Raw genomic sequence first — 16,357 nt, 5'->3', positions numbered from 1 at the left:
TTAACATTTTTTTTAAATATTTCATGACAAACTGCACATTATATTGCAAGGCAGTTTTGTAGTGAGGGGTTTTTAAATGTGTGTATAGTATAGGTTATGCACCACCCAATATAATACAAGAAAGGCTGGACACAACTAAATTTAAGTTGATATAATGATGTGGAACTTGGACTGTTGGATGGGGTGGAGTGAGGTGTAAAAATTCTACATGCCATCAGCACATTAAGAGAAATTTCCCTTATTTTTATAAGGGTGGAGGTCTAGATTAATGACTCTAGCTTATTCTGCAAATACGCATTTTTGTCTTAACAAATGAGACAAAATGAAGCCATGAACGTGCTAAGTTTCCTGCATTCGCAAAAGTAATAGCTTTTTTTCCATTTGCAAATGCTCTCAGTGGGACACCATCTTCAGCTGAAGGCAGTTGACCAGGGGAATTCTATATATTGTGTTCCAGGTGAGATTTACAAACATTCCTTCATTCAATCTGCAAAGCTGTTGGTAATGAGAAGGAAAAAAAAAAAGTTACTTTCTCATGGAGGCCAGCTGTCTGCAGGTGCAAGCAATTCATCAACTGTTATCAGCGTTCCTTGCAGAAAGAAATGAAAATTAAGGTACAACGTTAAGTAGTTTGAAGGCATGGGAACTGAATAAGAGAAGTAGCATCCCCAGGATACTTAACACTTAACCCTTAATAGAACAGTGCACAATTTAGTTTCATTTACAAGTAGCCAGGGCACTTTTTCTTGGGGCTAAAAGTTAATATTTTCTGAAAGCATGCTAACTTTTTTCATACCTGGGAGAGAAACAGAGATAAAAAATATGCAGCAATCAGTGTAAGTCAGATCACAGGCTTTAACATGTACTTTAGCATGGGTACCCTATATTTCAGTTTAGGTAACACCTATGGGTACAGCTGTTGATTAGGGACAATTGTTCCTATCTGTTGGGTTAAACAAGGACCAGATGACATCCCAGGCTGTGTACTACATGAACTACAAAATGAACTGGCACCCTACCCAAGTGTCATGTTTAATCATAGCCTCACCTCAAGCTTCGTGCCCATTAAGTGGCGCACAGCTACAGTTATCCCGCTCCACAAGGGAGGAACCGCCTTGGATCCCGGGAACTACCGTCTCATCAGTCTGACAAGCCTGATCTGCAAGGGCATGGAACGCATTATCATGGAACTTATAAACAAAGACATTGGCAGCCTTCAAACACTGGACCCCTCCCAGTTTGGGTTTGTGAAGGGCCAATTTTGTCTCCTGAATTTGAATGACTTCTTCGAATCTGTCTTCAGAGCTGTGGACGAGGGTAAGGCGGTCCACACAGCCTATCTGGACCTCGCCAAGGCCTTCGACACCATCCCCCACTCTGGAATCATAGATAAACTTACTAAGCTGGGCATAAATCCCTAAGTCACTTGATGGGTTGCCAAATGGCTTACTGACAGAACCCAGACTGTAAAAGTAGTCAACTCCAAATCCAGCTCCAGACAAGTGACAAGTGGAGTACCTCAGGGTTCAGTCCTGGGACCACTCTTGTTTGGCATCTACTTCTCCGAAGTGCAGGCCAACACTAAGGGACTCTGGCTAACAAAGTTTGCCGATGACTGCAAACTGGGAGCCATTATTGAATCCCCAAATGATGTGGATTTTCTACAAAAGTCCTTACAGAAACAGATGCCTGGTGCCAGAACCATGGGCTCAAGCTTAATGGCAGGAAATGTACAGTTATCCCCTTTGGAAAAAAACATGTACCCATGAACTATCACATAGGCGGCAGGACACTAAACATCTAAAGTGTGATGAGACTTAGGGACACAAGTGGACAGTGGTCTCACTTTCGATAACCACATCGCCACAACAGTCAGGAAATCCTTCTATGTGGCACACCTCATCACTAAGGGCTTTTCATCCAGAAAAAAGGAGGTCATTGTCCCACTGTACTCATCCCTCATTAGACCCATTATAGAGTACAATGCCCCATTAGGTATGTACCTCACAAGACATCTGCAACAGCTGGAAAGGCCACAGAAATACCTCAGTAAAAGAAACACAGGCCTAAAGCAGATGCCATATGCTGACCGTCTAAAAAAAAAAATACCAGCTATACTCTATGGCATACCATCTACTCAGAGGCGATCTCTGCTTACCATACAAGGCCATGTCAAACCCTGAGCTGTTGGACATGCTCCACTTAAAGAAATCCCAATCCCTCAGAACCATATGCTCCAGGGATCTAAACCTTATCATCACAATGAACAAAACATGCTGGAGGGATAGGTTCCTGACCCAGAGACTCCCCATACTCTGGAATAGACTGCCCATACATGTCAAGCAGAGCGCCTCATTGGCCCTCTTCAAAAGGAACCTTGATGATCGGATGGGAGATAGGAAATTCACCCCGGGGATCATGTCAGTCACCCTGCTAGACAGGGGCCCAGAGAAGTAAATTGTGGAAAGAAATTTCCAGGGGAATTGTTATGGCTAGGCTTGCACAGGCCTTAGGGCAGACAGCCTAGTACCAACCTATGAACTTCACTTGTTGTCTTGTTCTAAATTTATAGAGGATGGGGGTATTTTTAAAATGTAGTTATTTGTTTGAGAGCTTTCATTAAGGCAAACATTCTTGAATAATCTACCATAGGTGCAAATGAGATAAAGAGCTGTACATCAGCCTGGCAAACATTAGCATGCACATACAAAACAAAAGTTGGAATACACATTCAAAAAACTAATGTATAACAGGTGGTGGTAACAGCTTTTAACATAATGGCTACTCTAGCCGTACTATCTTGGAATGTAAATGGCTTTGCAGATATTGATGGAGTACCGAGTTAGATAAAGAAATGCAGAATGCAAATAGCAATGCTGCAGGAGATGTACTGGGAAAGGAATACGCATGCAAATTTAACAAAAAGGATTTCAGGATGGACATTCAGGATAATTTCAGGGAAAAAGCAAAAGTGGAATAATACAGATTGCCAGAAGGGCTCCAATAGTGACAGAAGAGGGAAAAAGACAATAGTAGATTTCTGGTAGTAAGGGGCTGTTGACAAGGAGAGAGAATTATGCTGGTGTACTTTCATATTCCACTAAAAACTGCCAATATGGACCATAAGAAATCTTTGGGAAAAATAAATCAAATTTCAGCAGGGAACTGGAACAGATTTCAAATACTGAGGATGTATTACAGGGACCTAGAAGGGAAAATATAACAAAAGGGGTAGATTGCTATTGAAGATGTGAATTCAGTAGTAAGAACTCTGATGGAATTTATATATAGTACTCCCAAGGTACAATAACTGAGGTAGGCTAGATAAAAAATTTCATGGGAATGTGCATTTTATTGATAGCTTCAGCACACATCCAATAACTTTCAGATCATGTACCAATAAAAAACTAAGACAAAAATGCAGGGCTAAAGTCAAAATTAGTCTGGATCTTTCCCACCTACTTGTTAAAGAGAGGAATTTAAGGAATGTGTAGTGGAAATTATTCAAGAGTTCTTAGGGAAGACAGAAATTACTTCAGAAGGGATAGCTAGTGAGTGGGATAAAATAAAAATTGAGATTAATACAAGGTAGAAAAAGTAGAGAGATACAAGATTAAGTAATTGGACGTATTTAGACAGGCTGACAAGGGTGAAAAGTACTGCAGAGTAAGGGAAGTTTTACAGAACAAGATGAGGAGAAACTGCAAACTGCTAAAGGGAAAATGAGAGATATTTAGATATTATTCATGAGTTTAGAAAGAGTGCTGCTCAGCAACTATTTTTTGCTAATTACAGGGCACAAAATCTTTTAGTACAATGACTTAGGCAACAGAAATTTGAAAGGGTTCTCACCAAACTTAGGGAGCCTAACATACATTTTAGAAAAGTTTATACACATTTACATAAAGCAGAGAAATGTATAAACCAAAAAAAGAGTACAAACAGAAATATTTATTTGAGACAATTATGCCAAGGTTAGAGGAAGTTGAAGCTCAGGAACTAATAATTAAATTAGCAGAGGAGATAAAGGGTACTGTATAATACAATCTGCAGGGAAGTCTCCAGGAAAAGATGGTATTCCTATGAGAAGTGGAAGTTGAGAGAAAAGTGATAAAAATCTGCAAGATTTTGTTGAACTGCATTTTAAGAGGAGAGAAAGCACCAGCATCGTGGAAGAAAACTGGAGTGGTTATATTACCCAAAAAGGGTAAAGACTCATCAAACCCAGATTTATAAATACCCGTTTTACTTTTAAAGTTTAAACCATTATTATAAAATGCTTATATTTGTACTAGCTAAAAGAATGGCAAAGGTGTTGCCTAAACTGAATAAGATGTTTCAATGTGGCTTTGCAGAAGGGAGACAAATTTAAGCTCATTAACAAAAATTATGACTCAGAGTGAATTAGAATGCAAGAAAATACTGGTGTCGTTTTGTGGGGCTTTAAGCAGAGAAAACGTTCAGCAGAATAATTTGGGATTTTAGGAGTAGGGCAAAGGAAGGGTTTGCAATCTTGGATAAATTAATAGTCATTTAGAAAGATATCTGCAGGTTCTGTGGGAAGAATTAAAGTGATATGGTTCATCTCGGATAATTTGCATGTGAACAGTGGAACTAAGCAGAGGTGACCTCTTTCCCCTTTATTTGATTTATATTTAAAGCCACTGGCAAAGATAAGGGACTCAAATTCAAGAAAATAATTGGTATGGTAATCAAAAGTTGGCTTTATTTGCTGCTATTTTGTGCTCGATATATCCAGAAAAGGAAAGCTCAGTATTGTAACACACTGAAGTCTTTTCAGGATATAAAATTAATGAAGATAAAACAAATGCTATAGCTGTAAATCATGTACTCACCAATGAAATAGTTCAGCAATACCTGAACCAATACCCATAATTATGGGGACACAATAAGATGAAGTATTTAGGAGTATGGATTAAAAAACCTTCAGTTTTGGCAGTGAAGGATATGTGGGAATGGACTAAACAAAAGAAAATACAAAAACAGAACAGTACAGTTTTGTACCTACCATAAATGTAGATGTTAGAGTGTAAACACTGCTGCAGTCATTACACTTGGGTTTATCCTGCCGTCGGGCGGTCCTGCAGTTGGCCAGAGTTCCAAGGTCTTGGCCCGGTGTCGGTTTCTGTCGCCTCAACCCTGACGTCAGTGCGACAGGGGTATACAAGATGCAGCCAATGCCATTTTCTTCAGTTTTTCTTGCTCCAGATGTCAGGTGCCCCCAAATAGGTAGGCAATTCAAATTGCTAGTAAAATATACAAAAGAAAAGCAAACAACCATTTTTAGTTACCAGCAAATACTCTCCATAGGTAATAAAGGGTAGATGAGCTAGGTAAGTACCAGAAAGTAAGAGGGGAAGGAGGGAGGGTAACCTGGACTGCAGCAGTGTTTACACTCAAACATCTACATTTATGGTAGGTACAAAACTGTACTATGTTCATCGTGTTACACTGCTGCAGTCATTACACTTGGGTGTAATCCCAAAGCTGAGGTAGGGAGGCTGGATCTATAAGGCATTAGGGGTGGCTATAAGGCCCTGCAGTACAGCAGTGGCGAAGCCAGCTCTGGATTTGGAGTATAAAGGCAAATGGTAATGTTTGGTGAAGGTATGCACAGAACTCCATGTTGCTGCTTCCAAAATATCCTTGGTAGGTACTCCTCTGAGGTAGGCAGTTGAAGTGGTTGTTGCCCTGGTGGAGTGAGATCTAATGCTGCTAGGTACAGGTTTCCCATGGTGGGTATAGCAGAAACGTATACAGTGTCGATCCACTTTGAAATAGTCTGCTTTGAAAAGACTTGTCCCTGTGCTCCTGCAGCGTATGCTACCAATAGTTGCTCAGATTTTCTGAAAGCTTTGGTTTTGTCCAAGTAGAAGCGTAACTGTCTGTGAATGTCCAAAGAATGTAGTAGTCTCTCCCCTTTGCTCTGTGGTTTTGGATAAAAGGTTGGCAAATGAATAGTTTGGTTTAGAGCCACACTTGATATCACCTTTGGCATAATCATAGGGTTAATTCTTGAGACACCCTGTCCTGGTGGAAGATGAGGAAAGGTTCCACTGCCATTAGTGCCTGTAATTCTGAAACTCTTCATGCTAATGTTTATTGCCAGTAGAAGAGCAGTTTTCCAACAGATGCATTTAATTCTGCAGTGTTAGCTGGCTCAAAAGGAGGTAAAGTTAATTTTTCCAAAACAAAGTTGAGGTCCCAAGTTGGTGTAGGTGCTCTACGGGGCGGTCTTATGTTCTTAGCGCCTCTGAGGTACTGTTTGAGCAAAGGATTAGAAAAAATTGGTGGATCCGTGTTGTAATGAGCAGAGATAACTGAGGCGTGGATCTTGATGGATGAAAAAGAGGCCCTTGTCCAGCATCTTAGTTAAGTATTAAGTATCTGAGGAATGTTTGGGACAAGAGAGTCAAGGCTGTGTGCTTGGCTCCAGGCACAGAATCTCTTCCATTTATCCGAGTATGCTTTCCTGGTGCTAGGCCTTCTGGCCTCCAGAATGACATCCATAACAGCTTTGAAGAGAGGCATTGCTTGCTGGACTAGGGAATTTTCCATGCAGCTAGATTTAAAGTCTTTAGCTGGCTGTGAAGTATTTGATTGTTGTGCTGCATCAGCAACTGTGGGATATGAGGCAAAATCCAGGGTGGTTCTTGTGCTAAGTTCTTTAAGATTGGGTACCAGTGCTGGCGTGGCCAGTCTGGTGCAATCAGGACCATTTTTGGCTCTTCCTGCCTGGCATTTATGAGTACCTTTGGAAGGAGAGGTAAAGGAAGGAAAGCATATACTTGTAGTTTTTTCCAGCTGAATGAGAGGGCATCCACTTTCCATGCTTGTGGATGGTAGCTGTTTGTGCAGAATTTCTGTAATTGGCAGTTCTTAGATGAGGCAAACAGATCTATGTCCGGGCTCCACCATTTTTGTGTTATTCTGAATATTTGTGGGTTCAGTTCCCATTCATGCGGGTCCATAATGTTTCTGCTTAGGTAGTCTGCCAGTGTGTTTTTCTCTCCTGGCAGGAATTGTGCTTGCAGATGAACTAGATAGTTTAGAGATGTGCTCCACACGGTCATGGCTTGTCTGCAGAGGGGGTAGGAGTGTGTGCCCCCTTGCTTGTTTATGTACCACATAACTGTGGTGTTGTCTGTCTTTAGTAATTGTCCTGGATGCAGCAGGTCCTTGAAAGCTATAATAGCATTTTGTACAGCTAGCATCTCTTTTTGATTGATGTGGTGATGTCTTTGCTCTGTGGGCCACTCGCCCTAGATACATTTTCCTGCCATGTGTGCTCCCCAGGCATAATCCGACGGGGTAGGAGTGTGTGCCCCCTTGCTTGTTTATGTACCACATAACTGTGGTGTTGTCTGTCTTTAGTAATTGTCCTGGATGCAGCAGGTCCTTGAAAGCTATAATAGCATTTTGTACAGCTAGCATCTCTTTTTGATTGATGTGGTGATGTCTTTGCTCTGTGGGCCACTCGCCCTAGATACATTTTCCTGCCATGTGTGCTCCCCAGGCATAATCCGACGCATCTGTTGTCAGTGTCTGCCTGGCTGTGGGTTGAGTGAAAGGCTGTCCCTTGTTGAGGTGACAAGCTTAAGCCCACCATCGAAACTCCTGTTGAAGGCAAGGAATTGGTGGTATAACTGTTTCCAGATTTTGACAGTGATGAGACCATACACTCTTTAGGTACCATTGTAGTTTCCTCATATGCAGTCTGGCATATGGAATTAGTAGTATACAAGATTCCATGTAGCCCAAGGCCTGCAGAACTTTTATTGCAGGGAGTTGGGTCTTTGTTGCCATCAAATGAAAATATTGAGTCAGCTGTCCTTGCTTGTCTGGCGTGAGATAAGCCATCTGGGCCGTTGTGTTCAAGCTGGCACCCAGGAATATCTGTTGTGAGGGCACTAGTTTTGATTTCTTTTCGTTTACCGTGTACCCCAGGCAACAACTTTTTTACGTACGCCAGATGCTTTAGTAGACTGTCCTTGCTCTCTGCTTGAATCAGACAGTCGTCCAGGTATGGATAAATTTGAATTCCTTTTTGCCTGCAAAATGCAATTACTGGTGCCAGGCACTTTGTGAAGACCCTGGGCGCAATAGATAAGCCAAAGGGCAGTGCAGAGAATTGATAATGCATTGAACCAGCTAGAAATCTGAGGTATCTTCTGCAGTTTTGTCTGATAGGAACATGCAGGTATGCCTCTGAGGTCCAAAGTCTCGAGCCAAGCTTTCTTGCCCAGCATGGGAAGAAGCTGCTGTAGTGTCAACATCTTGAATTTCGGAACATCCAGGTAAATGTTTAGTGAAGAAAGGTCCAGAATGGGTCTCCAGGCTTTGTTCTTTCTGGGAACCAGAAAGAGTCTTGGGTAAAATCCTTGTCCTTGTTCCTGTGGTGGTACCTTTTGAATAGCTCTCATATCCATCAGTGCTGTAATTTGCTTTTGAGCCTCTGCCCATTGATTTGGTGGCAGATTTGGCATCCCTGTTAGCCTTGGCAGAGTGTGAAAGTGGAACCTGTAACCTTGAGATACAATGTTGATAACCCATTTGTCTTTGGTGATGTAGTGCCAGTTTTCCTCCTAAGGGGGCTGCCAAGAGAGCTGCAGTGGAAAGTCATTGAGGCTGTTTTTTTAATGACAGAGCCTGTAACTGCTGCTCTACAGGAGGCCTCCAAGGAATCAAACCCACATTGCAAAGTATGTTTTCCCCACTTGTTCAGCTGCATGCAATAAATACTGCATTTCTTTAAAGTTAGAAGGATCTGAATCTGGAAGCATCTTTTGTTTCAACTGAGACATCAAAAATTGCTGATATTTTAGCATGTGAAACTGGCAATTCAAGGCTCTCATTGCTAAAGTTGCAGACGTATATACCTTCTTTCCCCATCAGTCTAATGCTCTGGAATTTCTGTCAGAGGGAACTGGGTTTTTTGCTGATAAGGCCTTAATCCCTTTGGGTCCCTGAGAAATAGTTTCAGGGTCAGCAACAGGGCTTTTGTACATAAATTTGAGAGAGTCGGGGACTCTAATATCTAACAGGTTTAACTGGGGCTGGGGGGTAAGGAGTCAGGGTTCAAACTGGATTCAGAGTACACATCATCCACAATATCAAACTGGCGGGATAGCAAGGGGGTCTGTGTTGAGGCAATAAAAGGAAATCTCAGCCTTTTCTTGGATTCCGAGTAATCCTGGCCTTCCCAATGAAAATGTTCCCTCATGGTATGTAAGGTCTCCCCAAAGGAACAATCCTCAGGCAGAGAGGCTGATGGAAATGATTGATCAGCATGAGAATCCTCATAAGGGGGGTAAAGAATATCCTAGGTCTGAGGAAGAATCTGAGGAAATGGACACCTGGTCAGAAGATTCATAGTCTGCATTCTGTCTGGGCCTTTTATCAGGAGGGGTATGGGAACCCCTGATCAGGGTGATTAGGTGTCCTCGGCCATTTTTAGCATTTGTTTCTTAGGCATGGAAGCCTGCCCTGGAGAGAGATGTGTATGTTTATTTGCTTTTAAGTGGGGCTTAGACTTAGCAGAGGGTTTAATGGTTAACTGGGTAGGTCTGAAAACGCCCTCTATAGCTGTGGATTTGCTCAGCTACTTCGGTTCCCTCTGTAGGGTTGGGATCGGAAAGCTGAAAACCTAGTGCGTCCGAAGGCCCAGCCAGCTCCACGTGGGAGTTGGAGGCGGTCTGTGGAAGTGGTCGTCAGGGGCTGCGTAGGTGCTTCGCTGAAAACCGGAGAACCGGCGGCTGGCCTAGAAGAGGCCTCGTCGTCAATTTTGGACCTCGGATGCCTGTCCTTGTCCTTGCGCTTTTAATGCAATGCGGTCGTCGGAATTTCCGACGGCATAGTGTAATTGAATTTTCTGCCAAAATAATGTCGGGCAAAATCAAACCGGCGTTTAATAGTGCGCTTGTTAAACCTAGCACAAAACAGACAACCAGTGACGTTGTGGTCAGGGCCTAGGCATGGAATACAATAGGAGTGGAAATCCTTATGAGGTATTTGCTTCCCACAAGAAATACAGTTGTTAACTTTTACTGACATCGGTCTGAGGCAAGAAAAAAAGTTTCCCCAACGGGGTACTTCGCTTTTTTTTTTTTTTAGAAGACTTCGGTTCTGGATTCGGAATGAAAATCTCAGGCGTCGGCCGACCGGCACTTGCGAACTGCTTCTGCTTCAGGCACCTCGCGGCAAGAAAGACTGAAGAAAATGGCGCTGGCTGCATCTTATATACCCCTGTCGCACTGACGTCAGGGAGGAGGTGACAGCAACAGACGCTGGACCAAGACTTTGGAACTCTGGCCGACTGCGGGACCGTCTGATGGCAGGATAACCCAAGTGTAATGACTGCAGCAGTGTAACACGATGAACATCTGGAAGCTTACATTCATGAATATGGATAGAAAGATGCAATCAGTAAAAATATTTTTAATCTCTATAGTTTCATATACAAGACAGGCATATTTTTTATCAACCAGACTAGCCAGTGTAGAGAATTAAGAAATGAATGTATTTAACTGGGAAGGGAAGAGAGCAAGAGTTAAGTAAGATACATTAATCCTCCAAACAGAACAATATGGCTTAGAATTACCCGATTTGAAAGGATATTTTAGAGCTAAGTAGTTAAGGCTCATGTACTTAACACTAGCAGAAGGTTATAATTGAAGTGAAAAGGGATGATGACGTGGGGGGGGGGCAGGAAATGAGGAAGGTTGGATATGGATAGCAGATCTCTGAGAAAAAGAGCATACCATACAGAATATCATAAAAGTTGCAGAAAGCATTTTAAGAACTGAGAAAATAAAGGAATGGAGAAAGGAAATGTTGCCAATAGGATGACTGCAAGAAGGGGTACAGAGAATAGTCAGAGGGATGGAGTTTACTGTTAAAGGAACCAGGGTATTGGGGAGCAAATAACTAGAGAGGGAAAGGTAACAGAGTGGGATGAGGCCAAGAAAAAGTTTGGACTGCAGGTTAGAGACTATTTCTTTACTAGGGGCAGATAGTAAAATATAGGCAAATGCAAAGATATAGGGGAATTTCTAAGTGAACTACTTGCTCCAATTGAGTTTTTATTTGAATCTAGAAAAGAACTGCTGGCTAAAAAAAAGTAATAATTAATAAGGCATATAAAATATTGCATGATAAGAATCACAGGAGATTAGAAAAAAGTAGGAAGAGAGACTGGAAAATATATTTACAAGGAAACAATGGGAGGACATATATATATGGCTCAAGTGTGCAGCAAAGCCCGAAATGTTTAGGATTTTTGCTTGGAAGTGTTTAGGTAGGTATTTATATACTTCAAGCAGACTTCAAAGACTTTTCCTCAGGTAGACAGCAAATGTGGGAGGTGTGATGGAGAAGAGTTAACTGGGAACATGTTTTTTGGGAGTGTAATTGTTGGCAGATTATTAAACATTTTCTACACAGTACTCTGTCAAAATACTGGGGAAGCAAACGGCTGTAACTAATAAATGTTTCCTTTGAGCTGGGACATAGGATCTGAACTGTCTTCTCATAGTAAAGCCTTAAAAAGTTCAGTTCTGTTAGCTGACAAAATCTAAACCACCTGTCTGAATTATTGATTCTCATAAAAGATATGAAAGAATTAGGGCAATATATTTTGGAAAGGGAAGAAGCAAATTATGTAGAAAAATGGAATTTGTGAGAATAAATGCAGATTAATGCTCAGGAGGAGGACTGATGTTTAAGGGAAGGCAAGACTTGAATGATTTACGTAATGTTGGACTGGTGTTCTAAAAAAATGTACTGCACAATGTGATTAAATTTAAAAATGTTAATATGATTTGTTTTCTTTTCTCTTAATGTATGTACACCTATGTTTTAAGTGAGATTTTAATAAAGGTGTTTAAAAAAATAAAATCATATGGATTAGTAAGAGTCCCCCTTATTCTGAGAATGCTGTAGGGCCAGGCCTGGACTTATCTGATACAAGATTTGACAAGTGTGCAACTGGTGAATTCCAGAGGTCAGCTAAAAGGTCATGAAAGGCTTTTGTGTGACCGGACACAAACTGCTTGCCTTAAAGGTATGATCTTGTACCAGAAAGACAGTTCTCAGACAAGTAGCTACTTATTGTAGTTCCATGGCTTGTACCTGCGAGTACTGGAATTGTGAAAAAGTACAAAAATACATAATAATGTATGTGTAATACCTCTGATCTCATTTAATGTTTTTGTGGTGAAGGGGCAGGTGCAACCCCCACACTCCCCAAATGTACACACATACAAACTCAAAGATCACCATACCTTTGAGGAAAAGAAAACACCTCTAGAGGCACTCATCTTGGACTTTAAATTTACAAGTCCATACTTTTAATCATTCACGCTCAGTATTCCAGGACTTAGAAATTAGACTTACTGATTCAGGGTACACTAATAAGCCCTCTTTGAGGGACTTAACCATACCCGTCATATTCCAGGTACTTCAATATGTGCAAGTCAGTACAGCAATCGTAGTTAAGCACCTCAGTAAATGTTCTGCTCATTATCAGTGGAAGGCATGTGAGGATTATCCATCCCTAGTTGAGAGACTGCTTGACAAAGCAAAAGGAGCTCAAGCTTAGCTCAAGGGGAGACTATCCAAGATTAACTATCAACTTATGCTTGGTCCAATTCCCCCCCATTTTCTTCTGTCAGATCAGCACTGACCTGGGGAGTGCATGAGGGACATATCTATCAGTCACAGCTACTGCCTTCATGGATCCAACAGCCCTCAAGTTGTGCTCCTCTCCAGCACAAAATAGGCATTAATAGGGTGGATCTTAGCCTGCAATCTGACAACAAACACCAGAAAGGGTTTTGGAATTTCAACCACTTAAAGACAAAACTTTCCTGTAATGAAAATTACCACCACAAAACAACTAGACAACACAATATTTAAGCACAAATTATTCATGCTGTCTGGAAGCATTTGTGACCCAAAGTATGTTAAGACCAGTTTGGAAATATGCTGACCTGGGGGAATGAGAAGAAGAAATGCAAACAGTTATCCATTGCAGAAGTCCTCCAAATTAAAATTTAGAACGTTTTCCTGATAGACGGAGGAAAAAAGCACCCTGAAATGTCTCCCCCCACAACACACATTCTGAAGTCCTTTGGCTATGTGTCCTAGATGGGCAGGCTCTATTCTGACCTGTTGCATACTGAGCACCGAATCATCCTCAGAAGAAAGGAAGATTAAATAATGTGCTGTGTTCTTTGGTTGACTAGGAGAATTTTTTTTTTTTTATCCCAACTCTTATGAAGGCCTTGCTGATTAAAAAAAAATTCCTCAATATTTGTGACTGTATCGAAATACCTAAAACAATGCATTACCCAGTCAACCTTTTTTTGGCCATCGTTCTCCGATTAAGTGGCTAAAAAGCCTCTAACCATATCAATCCTCTAATTCCCACACAAATCCCAGGATAACAGAAAAAGAAGAGCAGAAACTGCAGTCAGAACTAAGCAGGGCTTCGATTTTCTTTGATATCTCCTAACACTCACCCCATTGGCTGTAGAGCGAGTACAGGGCAATGGCCACTACTGAACCTACTGCATTTGCACACTTCTGTACACACATAATGCTTACATTAAGTGCTGTGCAGTACTTGGCCAGAACGTGCTCTCCAAACTCCGAAATGTAGTAATAGCACTTCTAGATTTTAAATCGCAAAGTATTCCTTATGCAGCTCCTTAGCAGAAGTCAGCCAACACTTTCCCTCAAGAGCAGGGAGATGAGGCATCCAACACTTGCTCCCATCACTCGCCTTCTAGCTCTTCTAGTATCCTGGGCTATCAATAAAACTCAAGTCACCTAGGATTTAATCAATACAAAACTTCACAACACCAAACTTGCTAGCGGCTACCAACTTTAAATGCTGTTTCTGAGTAAAGTTTGAAACAAAAACCAGAGTGCGAATCATAGGGATTTACGTTTTTAAATATTTCTTAAATTAACATTTAGTAAACAGATACTTGAATTAAACAAATATGGGTAAGCCAACACAGCTGAAGTTCAGTGTACATAATGTAAGGCAATGGCTACTGGGTTGCAGGCGGGATGACATCACCACATTAAACAATAAGTATACCACTGAGGATACAGAAATTAGAGATCTAGGAATAATAAACAAACTTGCATTTAAGGAAAATGCCTTAACCAATAAAGTACAGCATTAAGATACACAGGTTTATTTTTAAGAAATGAGTACCAGGGAACTGACAACCATATGCATTTTTCTTTGATTTCTAATTTGATATTACAATATAATTCATCATTCTACACACTCAATTAGGGCTATAAACTTGCCTGAAGTAATGCACCTAACAGCTAATCCAGATATACCATACTGTGCTAGACTCCAGATTACAGACTCATTTAGTGTCAGCTGTACTTGGTACACAATATTTCTATTGATGAAACTCAAATAATGTTTACATTGAATTTTACACAAGTGCTATTACAGTTAGACTAACCACCACCAATTAAAAGGGCCATATCATCACAAGTTCTACCAAGACTACGGAATAAATTACAACCTGAAATCACGGCATCTAAGAGTATGACAGTTTAAGACACTGGTAGAAAAACTGGATAAGTACTAAGAAGTTCAGGTATATGCCTACTGCCTGCTGACCCAACTCCCTCTCGGCCAACTGGTTTACTCATTCTCCATATGCCAGAGTAAGAATTAATCAAGAAGGGACATCATTTCGGCAGCCATCGGGGTTGGTCATTTTTTCCTTTTTACGTCCCAACACCATGGCACATGCCCATTAAGACATCTGAGCTTTGGCATGCAATGGACATCAGCAAAGGTTTTTATCACTTGCTTCCAAGAATGATTTAACTCTCACCTGACCTACTTTAAGCCAGCACTGCCATGGGGCCTCCTGTCACAATGGGGCATTAAGCCAGAATACCTATATCAGTACTCTCCTCTCCAGCACCAGCTAGAGCAGTCTGTCCAAGCCACTAATTGAACTTAAGTCACCTGGGTCATACGTCAAGGCTTTATCGACCTATGTCAATGGTGTTGGAGGAAATTCTGGTAGAACATTAAGGAGACAAGTCTTTACTGACAGTTTAAGGTTCTAAACAGGAATAACTAAACTTACAAAGTTTTGCTACAAACTTATGACTTGTAGATTTTGCTTTACTAGCTCTAAAATAAGCTTGACCCAAGTAAAACAAACTGTACAGATTAATTTTCAACACAATATAGCTGCAATTAAATTACAGTTTTCAGAAGAGAAAAAAAGGTTAAAATGTATAGTGAGTGGTGCAGTAGTACAACAGCTATCATTGCTGTCTTAAATAATGGATTCCCTGGTGTGACCCTTGGATGAGGTATTTTCTTTGTGGAGTTTAAGACCTCACTTGAAGTTCACTTGGGCTTTTCACAGTTTTTCACTTTCATTCCATATTCAGAAGCCATACTAGCAGACTGATGACACGAAAGTGAACTCAGCATGTGTATGCTTGCAGGCGTACATGTGTTCAAGTGTTGTGGGTATGAACCTTTTAATGTGGGTGCCCAATAGCCCCCCTTACTCTCAGCTCCTCTGCCGATCTAACTATTCACTACTGTTGACAACCTGAGAGCTCATTCATTCCTTAGTGGGCAAGGTTCAAATGGACTCTGAATAGGGCCATCATATGCATGGAGGAACAAAGTTTTTGCTTTGCTCTAGTCTCCCAGTGCATACTCAGTTAGCAACCCATGTAGGGTGGCATGCACTGACCACCAGCACAGGACTGCTTCTTACTTCCACAAAGGTTGCAAGCCAGTAGGACAAACCTTGTCCATCTACAGGGAAGCATCACAGGCAGTTTATATGGTCTTCACCATGTAAATAGTGCCTTACATGCATGGGCATCCCCATCCAGCCCCTTTGAGTTGGGTGAGTAGGCCCAACCGCTTTAATCCTCCTCATCTTGTACATCTTCTCCCAGTGCTAGGGCCAATAATAACCCCCCCCCGTCTCCAGTTTCATACTCATGCCTTCATTGCTCTGTGCCACAAAGCCAGACAATGGGAGTGCCTTGTTACTACAATGCTTATCTTTTTAGGACTGGCTTCAGTTCCCACAACCTTGAACTTGAAGTAGGTAAAGAAAATTTATGGCTAAAAATACTTGTTAATGAGTACTTACTGCTCTGGTAGTCACCAAGCTGGGACCCATTAGACAACTGGATTGACAGACAGTCACCTTTTGCAGCAATTGGGAAGGAGAGGAAAACAGCACAAGTACTTTTGCTGCACATCATCTGATGTCATTGGCTAGGGGAGGATTCCTATCCACTCCACTGTGGAAGC

At 41.4% G+C, this 16,357-nt stretch overlaps 1 protein-coding gene across 1 annotated transcript in view; it reads right to left on the bottom strand.

Annotated features, from left to right (window-relative positions):
• The window catches only part of LOC122789619, a gene marked incomplete in the record, with an annotated part of 1,015,902 nt that overhangs the window by 594,592 nt on the left and 404,953 nt on the right, over positions 1-16,357 (bottom strand).

The sequence above is a fragment of the Protopterus annectens genome, chromosome 15.part0 (assembly GCF_019279795.1).
Source record: "Protopterus annectens isolate FY-2018-M chromosome 15.part0, PAN1.0, whole genome shotgun sequence".
NCBI lineage: Eukaryota > Metazoa > Chordata > Ceratodontiformes > Protopteridae > Protopterus > Protopterus annectens.
The sequence above is the reverse complement of the archived record's forward strand: the minus strand, read 5'-3'. Positions and strand labels throughout refer to the sequence as shown.